This window comes from Hyperolius riggenbachi, chromosome 7, assembly GCF_040937935.1.
Source record: "Hyperolius riggenbachi isolate aHypRig1 chromosome 7, aHypRig1.pri, whole genome shotgun sequence".
NCBI lineage: Eukaryota > Metazoa > Chordata > Amphibia > Anura > Hyperoliidae > Hyperolius > Hyperolius riggenbachi.
This window is the reverse complement of record NC_090652.1, coordinates 187,121,422-187,132,847: the sequence shown is the minus strand read 5'-3', so window position 1 is coordinate 187,132,847 and position 11,426 is coordinate 187,121,422. Positions and strand designations below refer to the sequence as shown.

Below are 11,426 nucleotides of genomic sequence, written 5' to 3'. Positions count from 1 at the left end.
TGACCACCCAGAAGTCTAAAATACCGCTGCGGTATTTTCCCTCCAGGAGTTTTTTCGCCACAATTTTTTTATGCATAGAGCCCAATGCGTTTATTTTGTACTGACATGTTGCCCACAATGCGTTTATTTTGTACTGACATGTTGCTCACATTGCGTTTATTTTGTACTGACATGTTGCCCAAATTGCGTTTATTTTGTACTGACATGTTGCCCCCATTGCGTTTATTTTGTACTGACATGTTGCCCAAATTGCGTTTATTTTGTACTGACGTTGTCCACAATGCGTTTATTTTGTACTGACATGTTGCCCACAATGCGTTTATTTTGTACTGACATATTGCCCATAATGCGTTTATTTTGTACTGACATGTTGCCTATTGCATTTATTTTGTGCTGAAATTTTGCCCACATTGCGTTTATTTTCTGGTGTCTGGGGTAACTGTTGCTGCATTTACTATTGAATGGTCATAGTTGGCTATTTTTGCTGCTGTGGGGTTACGGTATACTATTAAATCGCATCACAAAGTTTCTACACACCCATGATGCGAAACCTCGTTTGACCACATCATGGCGTAAAGACTGCTTTCTTATGCCTCGCTGTTACATCATTATGTTAGCTCCGCCCGTATAATGTCATGGCCACGCCCATTTTTCTGTGCGGCAGCCCCCAGTTGTTCGGCCGCATCCCCCCCCCATATTTCGGCGCAAACCGACAAAAATCTGGTCACTCTAATTATCATTACCACTTGAACTCAAATAGATTAAAAAGCTGTACAATTGTATAAAGAAGTCTAACACACGCTAAAAATAAAATCAGTAAATATCCTCTTTATTGAATTCTCAGTATATCATCCAATCAAGCAAATATATGAGGTCAGATATCCCTGTATTCACTCATCCATCTTACACCACTCTTTCATACACACTATAGAAGGGCCCTTCTAAGCAAAAATGTGTAAAAACTGGGTGTTTTAAAATTGCACAAATCAATAAAAAGCAGGAAAAATGGGAGAAAAGGATGATCTCTCTCTTGAGGGAAAAAGTTACTCAATGATATCCTTCAATATTTTCTACACGAAGTATCCCTCTCACTCATTTATAAAAAGCCCTCTTAGCAAAAAAGAAAAAAACAAAGCCCAGAAGGTATTTGTAATAATTCAGCTTTATTTGAATGCTTGCCAATACCGTCTTGTTATACATGTACATGGTAACTGGATTGATATTACCTTTCATCTTTTCATATCTTATAGTTAAAATGTTTTTGTGATCTATTATTCCTTTTTTGACTTTGTCCTTTCTTTCCTCCTTCATCGTCTTATGTTACCCTATGTCCGCAGTTCATAGAGCAGCTGTTTACTCCTGTTTTTTTTCCTGCATCATTCCCATTGATTTACACTGCCTTAAACCAGTATGGTGATATAATTTCTTCCGCCCTTCATGCAGACACCAATCAGGTTGCAGCATATTTCAATTGTACTTCCTTGTGACTCCTGTACCCAGAACGTAGTTGTTAGGCGTTCCTCCCCTATATTAACTTCAAGACAGCGAGTAAGCAGCCTCATACGGAAGTGTTCAGGCTTGTCAGATTCTCTCACCATTTCACTAAGGTAAAAGCTTTTATTCCACTATCTGCCCCAACATTTTCTTTACAGCATAATTCTTTTAGCACCTGCATTTGTGAAGTATGGTATTTATTTATATTTTTATGTTCTCTATACATTAATATGCTACCTCTAGTACACCTGAAATGCTCCCAGAGATTTTTGATCGGATTGTCTTGTTAATATGATAATCAAGATTATACTATAATATTAGTTGCCTATACATTGTTTGTTTGGCTTTAGTGTGTGGGTTTTTAGTCGATCATTTATAATATAAATGTAAATGCATTGTTTAATTTTGATATGCATATTTTATGTTATTATTGTAGATCTGCTCGATGATGATGATGATTTATACAGCACCATCATCTTACCTGGAGCTGTATGCAGTATTTTTATAAGAATTTTGTGTGTGTGTATGTGTGTGTGTGTATATATATATATATATATATATATATATATATATATATATATATATATATATATATATATGTATATGTATATATATGTATATATGTATATATATATATATATATAATATATATATATTATTCCTAGTTTAACCACATAAGGACCACAGTCTTTTCGCCCCTTAAAGTGAACCTTAATTGACGAAAAAAAAGAGTTTTACTCACCTGGGGCTTCCCTCAGCCCCCTGCAGCTGATCGGTGCCCTCGCCATGTCTCTCTGATCCTCTCGTCCTCGGTGGCGACCACTTCCGGTTTCGCTGTCAGGACCCGACAGGCATGGTAACGCGAGTGATTCTTCGCGTTCCCAGCCAAAAATATTGCCCCCTATGCTGCAGCATAGGGGGCAATATTTTGGCTGGGAACACAAAACACATTATACTACTTCTCCTGAGTACGGCGATACCACGTTTGGCACTTTTTTTGCACCCTAACTGTGCTAAGGGGCCCAAAGTCCAATGAGCACCTTCAGGCTTTACAGGGGTGCTTACAATTTAGCACCCCCCCCACTTGCCGGGACAGTTAAAGGGAATGTCCGAGCAAAATAAAAAAATGATTTTTACTTACCTGGGGCTTCTACCAGCCCCATGCAGCCATCCTGTGCCCTCGTAGTCACTCACTGCTGCTCCAGTCCCCCGCTGGCAGCTTGCCGACCTCGGAGGTCGGCGAGACGCATTGCGTACATTTTTACGCATTCCCGCTAGTGCAGGAACATTAACACATACATTTTTACGCGTTACTGGTTCAATGCGTAAATTTTTACGCATTGAACCAGTAATGTGTAAAAATAACAATAACAATAATATTTATATATAGCGCTTTTCTCCCTGGGGACTCAAAGCGCTGCGACCCTGCATTATGCAGTCTCAAAGGCTCGGGAAAAGAGGTGAGTTTTTAGCCTTTTTTTAAAGCTGTCCAGAGAAGTAGCCTCTCGTACTGATTGTGGAAGTGAGTTCCATAGAGTAGGGGCTGCGTAGGAAAAGGCCCGAGTACCAAATGTTAAGTGTATCCTGGGAATAACCAGCTTCATCTTGTTGGCAGAGCGGAGGGTGCGTGAAGGGGCATAAAGTTCCAATAGATCCGCTATGTATTTGGGTCCCATGTGGTGTAGAGCCTTGAATGTCAGCAGGCAGATCTTAAAATTGATTCTCCATTTTACTGGCAACCAGTGAAGAGTTTGCAGTACTGGGGTGATGTGTGAGCTGCGGGGGGCATTGGCTAGGAGTCTGGCTGCAGCATTCTGTACTAGCTGTAAGGGGCGCAGAGCCTTATCTGTAGATCCGATGAACAGGGCGTTGCAGTAGTCTAGGCGGGAGGATACAAATGCATGAACCAGGGCAGGTAGGTCTTCAGCTGGGATAAGGTGTTTGATTTTCGCTATATTTCTTAGATGGAAGAAGGAAGACTTGACGACAGCTGATACCTGCTGTCTGAGTTTTAGATTTCCATCCAGGATCACCCCAAGGTTTCGCACAGAGTCTTTATACTGTACAGTATCTCCCCCAATTGCTAGTTTGAGGTGGTGAGCGTTTTGAACTTTATCCATCATGTGTGGACCACCTACCACCAACACCTCTGTTTTGTCAGAGTTCAGCCTCAGCCAGCTGGTGTTCATCCAATTTTGTAAATCCACTAGACACGCATTTATGGATGCTGATGGGTCTTGGGTGCCAGGCTTGAAGGACAGATACAGTTGTGTGTCATCTGCATAACAATGGTATCCTAGGCCATAGTTCTGGATTATTTTGCCCAGTGGGAGCATGTAGGCTGCAAAGAGTAATGTATGTGTTAATGTTCCTGCACTAGCGGGAAAGCGTAAAAATGTACGCAATGCGTTCCGCCGACCTCCAAGGTCGGCAAGCTGCCAGCGGGGGACTGGAGCAGCAGTGAGTGACTACGAGGGCACAGGATGGCTGCATGGGGCTAGTAGAAGCCCCAGGTAAGTGAAACTCATTTTTTTATTTTGCTTGAACCTTCCCTTTAACAAACCCCACAAATGACCCCATTTTGGAAAGAATACACGCTAAAGTATTCCATGAGGGCCATGGTGAGTTCATAGAAATGTTTATTTTTTGTCACAAGTTAGCAGAAAATGATATTTTGTGGAAAAAAAAAAGCAAAACAATTGTGACAAAAAATAAAATCTTCTATGAACTCACCATGCACCTCACGGAATACTTTGGTGTGTCCTCTTTCCAAAATGACATCATTCGTGGGGTCTGTCTTGGCATTTTAGGGTCTCTGCAATCATTACATGTATGGCCAGTATTAGGAGTTTCTACTTTACTCCTTATATTGGGCATATGGATAATGCACTCTGGGCTAAAAGGAAAAATGACAATCAATGTGGTTGAAAAAATATCTGCCCAAAAAAGTGGAAAAAAAAAGAGGGGAAGGCGTCTGCCAGGACATAGAAGCTGCCACCCAAAAACGTCCACCCACTCAGCTCGTATGCCCTGGCAAACCCGATTTATCCATTCACACCGATTGGTGTGGATGAACAAATCATTGCCAGAGTTCTTTTTTGATACAAAGGGCTCTATTCATAAAACATTTGAGTCGGAAAAAATCGTGGAGGTAAAATACCGCAGCGGTATTTTAGACACTGGGTGGTCATTCATAAAAATCTTGCCAGCTGCGATGCAAGTGCGGAGATCTCCCGCTGAAGGCTGGCGGTAAGCTGTTGGAAGGCATGCGGAAACACTTAAGCCGGCACTTAAGACGTGCAATGCTTCTGTCAGGATGCACCATCAGTGCTGCAGCTGGTTGGTCGGTCGCTCGGTCCACCTGGAAGGGTCATGGATGGAAAAAAAGAGAAAACAAAACAAGCAAGCAGCAAAGCAATAACTTCATTAACATTTATAAACTTCTTCAAACAAAACCTTGATATTGTGAACCAAACATTAGCGCGTGTGTGTGTGTGTGTGTGTGTGTGTGTGTGTGTGTGTGTGTTTTTAACTTACCTTCCGAGGACAAACCTCTCCTCCCCATGGGACAATGTGCAAATCACACAGAGTTGTGGCGAAGTGCATTACACATTTTGCCCCAAGTGAAAGGAGAGGTTTCTGGCAGCCCTGTGTATTCGGGTCTCTCAAAACCAGATGTTTGGTTTCACACTGCATATTGGCATATCCAGGGGGTCGAACCCACCGCACCGTATCCCCCAAAACAGACCTTCAGGGAATACCACAAGAGTAGCATTCGGCCTAGTAATGAACTGCATCGCCATAGACTAACATGACTTCCGGGCCGACCTAAATTGCAGCAGAAGCCACGCAGTAACGTAGGCATGCACTTGCGTTAAGTCAAGCACTTCCGGCGTAGGGGGGGACTGCAAAGTGTGACTTTTGCTAGGCAATTTGCCCTAACTCATCGTAGCAGTGTGAAATGGCACTGAGAGACCCTTGTGTGCCTACTGCTGTGTCTGGAGTTCCCTCTTCTCTAATAGTGTACCTGCTCGTGGTACCTCTCAAAACACTCCCCTAGGCATAGGCCAGGCTGGTCAGGACAGGTGGGACAATAAGCAGTGGTGTCACGCCTTATTCCAGCCCTGCTGCAGACACAACGTTTTCTTCGGATTCGGTGACCTGGGGTACTCTGAATCGGATAGGCGTAATGCCTTCCATGCAGCCGGCTAGTTGCATCTTGGGGTTGGGCCACGGCACCTCCTGGATCCAGGAGTTCCATCACGATCTGTTTCTGAAATTGAAGAAACGATCCAGTTCTCCCAGCCTTACTGTAGAGAACAAAGCTGTTGTAAATTGCCAATTGAATTTTTTTTTTTTTATACCAGCGTCTTGTTTTCCAGGAAATGAAATAGGGCGCTAACCTCTGGTCATTGAAGTCCACCCCTCCCATGTTAGTATTATACTCGTGGACGACAAGGGGTTTTTCAATGACCTCAGTTCGCCGTTGAATTTCAACTGTCGTGTCTGCGTGAATGGTGAGCAGAAAGTAAACGTCCCTCTTGTCCTTCCATTTCACCGCGAGCAGGTCGTCAGCACACTAGGCGGCCCTCTGCCCCCGTTGAAGTCTGGTGGTAATGAGCCATTGGGGGAAGCCCTGGCGACTAGGCCGCACGGTGCCACAGCATCAGATTCCTTCTATTTTTAAGTGCTGAAAGAGGGCCACACTTGTGTAATAATTGTCCACATAAAGATGGTACCCCTTCTGGAACAAGGGTGACATCAAGTCCCACACAACCTTTCCACTGCTCCCCAGGTAGTCAGGGCATCCGACCGGCTCCAATTTTGAGTCTTTTCCCTCATAGACCCTAAAATAAGATCTATAGCCTGTGGCCCTTTCACAGAGCTTGTACAGCTTCACCCCATACCGGGCGCGCTTGCTTGGGATGTACTGTTTGATGCGAAGGCGCCTGGTAAAACGTATGAGGGACTGGTCTACGCAGATGTCCTGTTCAGGGGTATAAGCATCTGCAAATCTGGATGTCAGGTGGTCTATGAGGGGCCGGATTTTGTGGAGCCGGTCATAAGCAGGGTGGTCACGTTGATGACAGGTTTCGTTGTTATTGAAGTGCAGGAAGCGCAGGATGTTCTCAAATCGTTTCCTGGACATGACAGCAGCGTACAAGGGAACGTGATATGCTGAGTCCGTAGGCCAATAAGACCGTAACACATTCTGTTTTACTAGTCCCATGTGAAGAAGGCCCAAAAAAAATTTAATTTCGGAAACTTGGACTGGTTTCCACCGAGAAGGCTGGGCAAGGAACTTATTCGGATTGGCGGTTATATATTGTGTGGCCTTACGGTTGGTCTCTGCCACAACAGATAGGAAAAAGTCTAGGACTGATCCTAGATTATCTCTCCACCTGGACTCCAGACTGGTCGGTGAAAGGGGGCAGTACGGGTGCGGCGGAATCAGGGGATTGCCAATTGGGATTTGCCAGCACCTCTGGTAAACTAGGGGTAGGACGGGCCCGTCTTCTTGGTGGCTGCGACCGGGATCTTACTGCACGTGCCACCGAACCAGTTTCAACTTCCATGCTGGTGCTCGTCACTTCACCAGGGTATAAGGAAGCACTGGTGCTAAGTCCAGGAGATGCTGTGCTGCTGGTGCCTGCCCCACCATGAAATCTCAGACCAGCACTAGCACCACTCTGCTACCCTTGAGGCTGATCCTGCGCCACCTGCGGTCCAACGACATGGGGTGTGGTACGCCACTGCTCTCTACAGGTTCAAACTCTGACCCAGATTCGTCGAATGAGGCGTCCCAATCGTCCTTATCCGACTGGGCCAGGTACCTGAACACCTCATCAGAATACCCCTTTCTTGCCTTGGTGGACTGCTAAATTTAGGGAGTATTACTCTGAGACTACCCAGAAAAAAGAGCACCTACCTAGCAAAAGGGAGTACTTGAGGAGCAGAAAGCTGTGGTCACTGAGTTTTGATAAAAAAAAAAAAATCAAAACTGATCTTTACAGTGCCACAGCTATTGTACAGTGTTTTTTTGCAGTGATCAGAAAAAAAAAATTCTGTCACTGCGGAGGGGCGGGCTGAACGCAAGTGCAGGCGAATGATCGGGCAAACACTGCGTTTTTTTTTTTTTTTTTTTTTTTTCCTTTTTAGTGGATCCTAGTGACCCTAATAGATCTGACTGCGATCAGTAATTATCACTTACAGATAAATAAACAAAAAAGGGATCCGCAAACCAGACCAGATTGAAGTAGAAAAAGGCTAATATATTTGAAAAATCCACAGACAGTGCAATAAAATCACAGGATCAACTCACGCGTATCGGGCTTACCATCTGCCCTTAATTCATTTACTTATTCATTTATCTCGTATGGCCTGGCTGACCTGATCCTGCACCGACTGATATGTTTGGGAGTTTAGAGCTTTTATGAACTTTCTTTGTTGCTTAGTACCAATGTTGATTAGCGACAGTGATGACGCTAATTTAGTGACTGTGGTGCAGTGGGATGAGCACTGACTGACACTAACAAAGGGGCCTAGCTAACTGGCCTAACTGCTAACACTAGTGATACTAAAAAAGTGACAGTTTTTTCACTGATCACTGTTTTTAGATCACTAGGATAGTGACGAGGGGTGATCTGGTGTGTGTGTGTGTGTGTGTGGGGGGGGACAAATGGGGAATCGGAGGCAATCAGAAACAATCACAGGACAATCAAAGCCAATCACAAGGTAATCAAAGGCAATCACAGGCCAATCACTGTGCACTCAATCACGGGACAATCAAATACAATGTCAGCACAATCAAATACAACTACAGCACAATCAAATACAATGCACTGGGAAGGTGATTGGGGGGTCTGAGGGCGATCTGAGGGTATGGGGGGTTGATTAGGTGCCCGTACGGGGCAGACTGGGTCCTGATCTGATGGGTGGCAGACACAGGGGGGTGACGATGGGAGATCAGTGAGGGATTACAGGGGAGAATAGATGTAAACAATGCACTGGGGAGGTTTTCAGGAGGGGGGGTCTCAGGGCAATCTGAGGGTCTGGGTGGGTGATCAGGTGCCCCCAAGGGACAGTTTAGGGTCTGCTCTGATGGGTGGTGGTGACAAGGGGTGATAGAAAGGTGATCAGTGGGTAAGGCAGATGTATACAGGGGAGTGGTCGGGGGGGGGGGGGGGGATCTGAGGGTGGGGGGGGGGGTGATTAGGGGGCAGTTAGGGACCTATATCTAGGGGATAGCATTGACAGTGACAGCCAGGGATTGATGGGTTTTTAGGGGGATGCTTGGGTGCAAACAGTGGTGTGCTGGGGTGAGCAGGGGGGGGTTCTGAGGGCTGGGGTGGGCGATTGGGGGGTCTGGGTGGGGAAAAGTGTGTCTGTGGGTAAACTTACAAGGCTGCCGTCCTCTCTGATGGTCTCACGACGAAGTGGAGGAGGCAGCCTGTATAATACACTTTGTTACATAAACAAAGTGTATTATACACTTCTCATTGGCCCGATCGGCGCATTTGAAACCCACCAGCGCTGCTAATTGGCCAGCGGGTTACAGCGTAGGGTGGGCCGTGTCACCTGACTGCCAAGGCAGAGATGGCAGATAAGCTAATTTGAAAAGCACAGGATGACACTATATATAAAAAAGTTACCATTTTTTTGTCTGGATTTTCACTACTTTCTGTCTGACTTATTTGTACAGTTTCACAATTTTTAAAGTTTATTCATAAATTTAATTAAATCAACAAATTTGTGTTCTATTCTTCTTTTTATATGCAGAATGTCTACCAGACATATCTTGGTGAGTTATGACTGAAAAATTGAAGGCCTAAAATTCTTGGAATAAATGTACCGCTTTTGACTCCTAATTCCAGACAGAAATGCACCGCCAGGGAGGTTAATGTGCTGACAACAAAATCACACAAAAATTATTAATGGAAATCTAGTTTATCAACCCATGGAGGTCTGGATTTGGAGTCCCACTCGAAATTAAAGTGGAAAACGCTACAGGCTGATCCAACTTTGATGTATTGTCCTTAAAACAAGACAAAATGAGGCTCAGTAGTGTGTGTGTGTGGCCTCCACGTGCCTTTATGACCTCGCCTACAATGCCTGGGCATGCTCCTGATGAGGTTGCACGTGGTCTCCTGAGGGATTTCCTCCCAGACCTGGACTAAAGCATCCACCAACTCCTGGACAGTCTGTAGTGCAATGTGGTGTTGATGCATGGAGTGGGATATGATGTCCCAGATGTTCTCAATTGGATTAAGGGCCCTTTCACATCTAAAATCGCAAAACGCCTGTGATTAGCATTGGCGTTTTTGCGGGAGTGATATTCCCGCGATTAACGCAGAAAAATCACTGGACATTGCGTCAGTTTTGGACTGATCGTGATTAGCGTGCGATGCATGCTAATCGCGATTGCGAATCGCCGGCAAACCGCTGCATGTAACACGTTTGTGGTGAGAACACTGCCATGTGTTACATGCTGTAGCGGTTTTTACAAAACCACTAGCTGTTTGCCTTGAGCGGGAATCGCGCGATTCCCGTTCAAGTGAGAACGGGCCCTCAGGGCTGTGGAACGGGCGAGCCGGTCCATAGCATCATTGCGTTCGTCTTGCAGGAACTGCTGACACACTCCAGGCACATGAGGTCTAGCATTCTTGCATTAGGACGAACCCAGGGCCAACCGCACCAGCATATGGTTTCAGGAGGGGTCTGAAGATCTCATCTCTGTACCTAATGGCAGTCAGTACCTCTGGCGAGCACATGGAGGGCTGTGCCGCCCCCTAAATGGCACCCACACAATTACTGACCCACTGCCAAAGCGGTCATGCTGGAGGATATTGCAGGCAGCAGAACATTCTCTGTGGCGTCTCCAGACTCGTCAGTCACATGTGCTTAGTGTGAACCTGCTTTCATCTGGTAAGAGCACAGAGGGCCAGTGGGGAATTTGCCAATCTTGGTGTTTTCTGGCAAATGCCAAATGTCCTGCACGGTGTTGGACTGTAAGCAGAACCTCGACCTGTGGATCTCGGGCCCTCATACCACCCTCTGACTGTTTGAGCAGACACATGCACATTTGTGGCTCGCTGGAGGTTATTTTGCAGGGCTCTGGCTGTGCTCCTCCTGTTCCTCCTTTTACAAAGGTGTAGGTAGTAGTCCTGCTGCTGGGCTTTTGCCCTGCTATGGCCTCCTCCACGTTTCCTGATGTACTGGCCTCCTGTTTGCAACTCCATGCTCTGGACAATATGCTGACAGACATAGCAAACTTTCTTGCCACAGTTCGCAACACACACACACACACCCACACCGCTATCCCGCGGCTAAATGGGGGTCCCTTACCTCCCCAATCCCCTCGGGGAGTCCCGAGCAGCGCTTCCGAATTGAGGCATGGTTAATGGCCACAGCCCTGCTTCATGCGGGTCTGTCAGCGCGTATCTCCGCCTCTCCCGCCCCTCTCAGTCTTCCTTCGCTGAGAGGGGTGGGGGAGAGCCGGCGATGCGCCGCTGATAGACAGCGCTGAGAGGCAGGGCTGCAGCCGTTAGCCCTGCCTCAAGAGCAGCAAAATCGGTCGTAGATTTTGCAGGGGGGGATTTTGGGGGTTAGGGACCTGCGTTTAGCCGCGGGATAGCGGCGTTTTAGCAGGGGCACACATGCCCCTGCTGAATATAAGCGCTGAAGCGAGATTTATTCTCGCTTCAGTGTTTCTTTAAGGACCAGAGCCTTTTTCTCCATTCAGACCACTGCAGCTTTCACAGTTTATTGCTCGGTCATACAATCTACCACCTAAATGAATTTTACCTCCTTTTCTTGTCACTAATACAGCTTTCTTTTGGTGCTATTTGATTGCTGCTGCGAGTTGTAGTTTTTATTATAGTCATCAAAAATACATGAATTTTGTCAAAAAAATTATTTTTTTTTTTACTTTC

General features: G+C 45.7%; 1 protein-coding gene across 3 annotated transcripts in view; it reads left to right on the top strand.

Annotated features, from left to right (window-relative positions):
• The first annotated feature begins 1,504 nt into the window (after positions 1-1,504).
• The window catches only part of IDH1 (isocitrate dehydrogenase (NADP(+)) 1), a 270,398-nt gene continuing 260,476 nt past the window's right edge, over positions 1,505-11,426 (top strand). For 2 of the 3 annotated variants that reach the window (XM_068244941.1, XM_068244942.1), the window contains exon 1: positions 1,523-1,607. The gene's annotated coding sequence lies outside the window, so the exon portion shown is untranslated. Of the gene's footprint in view, positions 1,608-11,426 lie in introns of all 3 variants that reach the window. The other variant, XM_068244943.1, reaches the window with a different exon arrangement.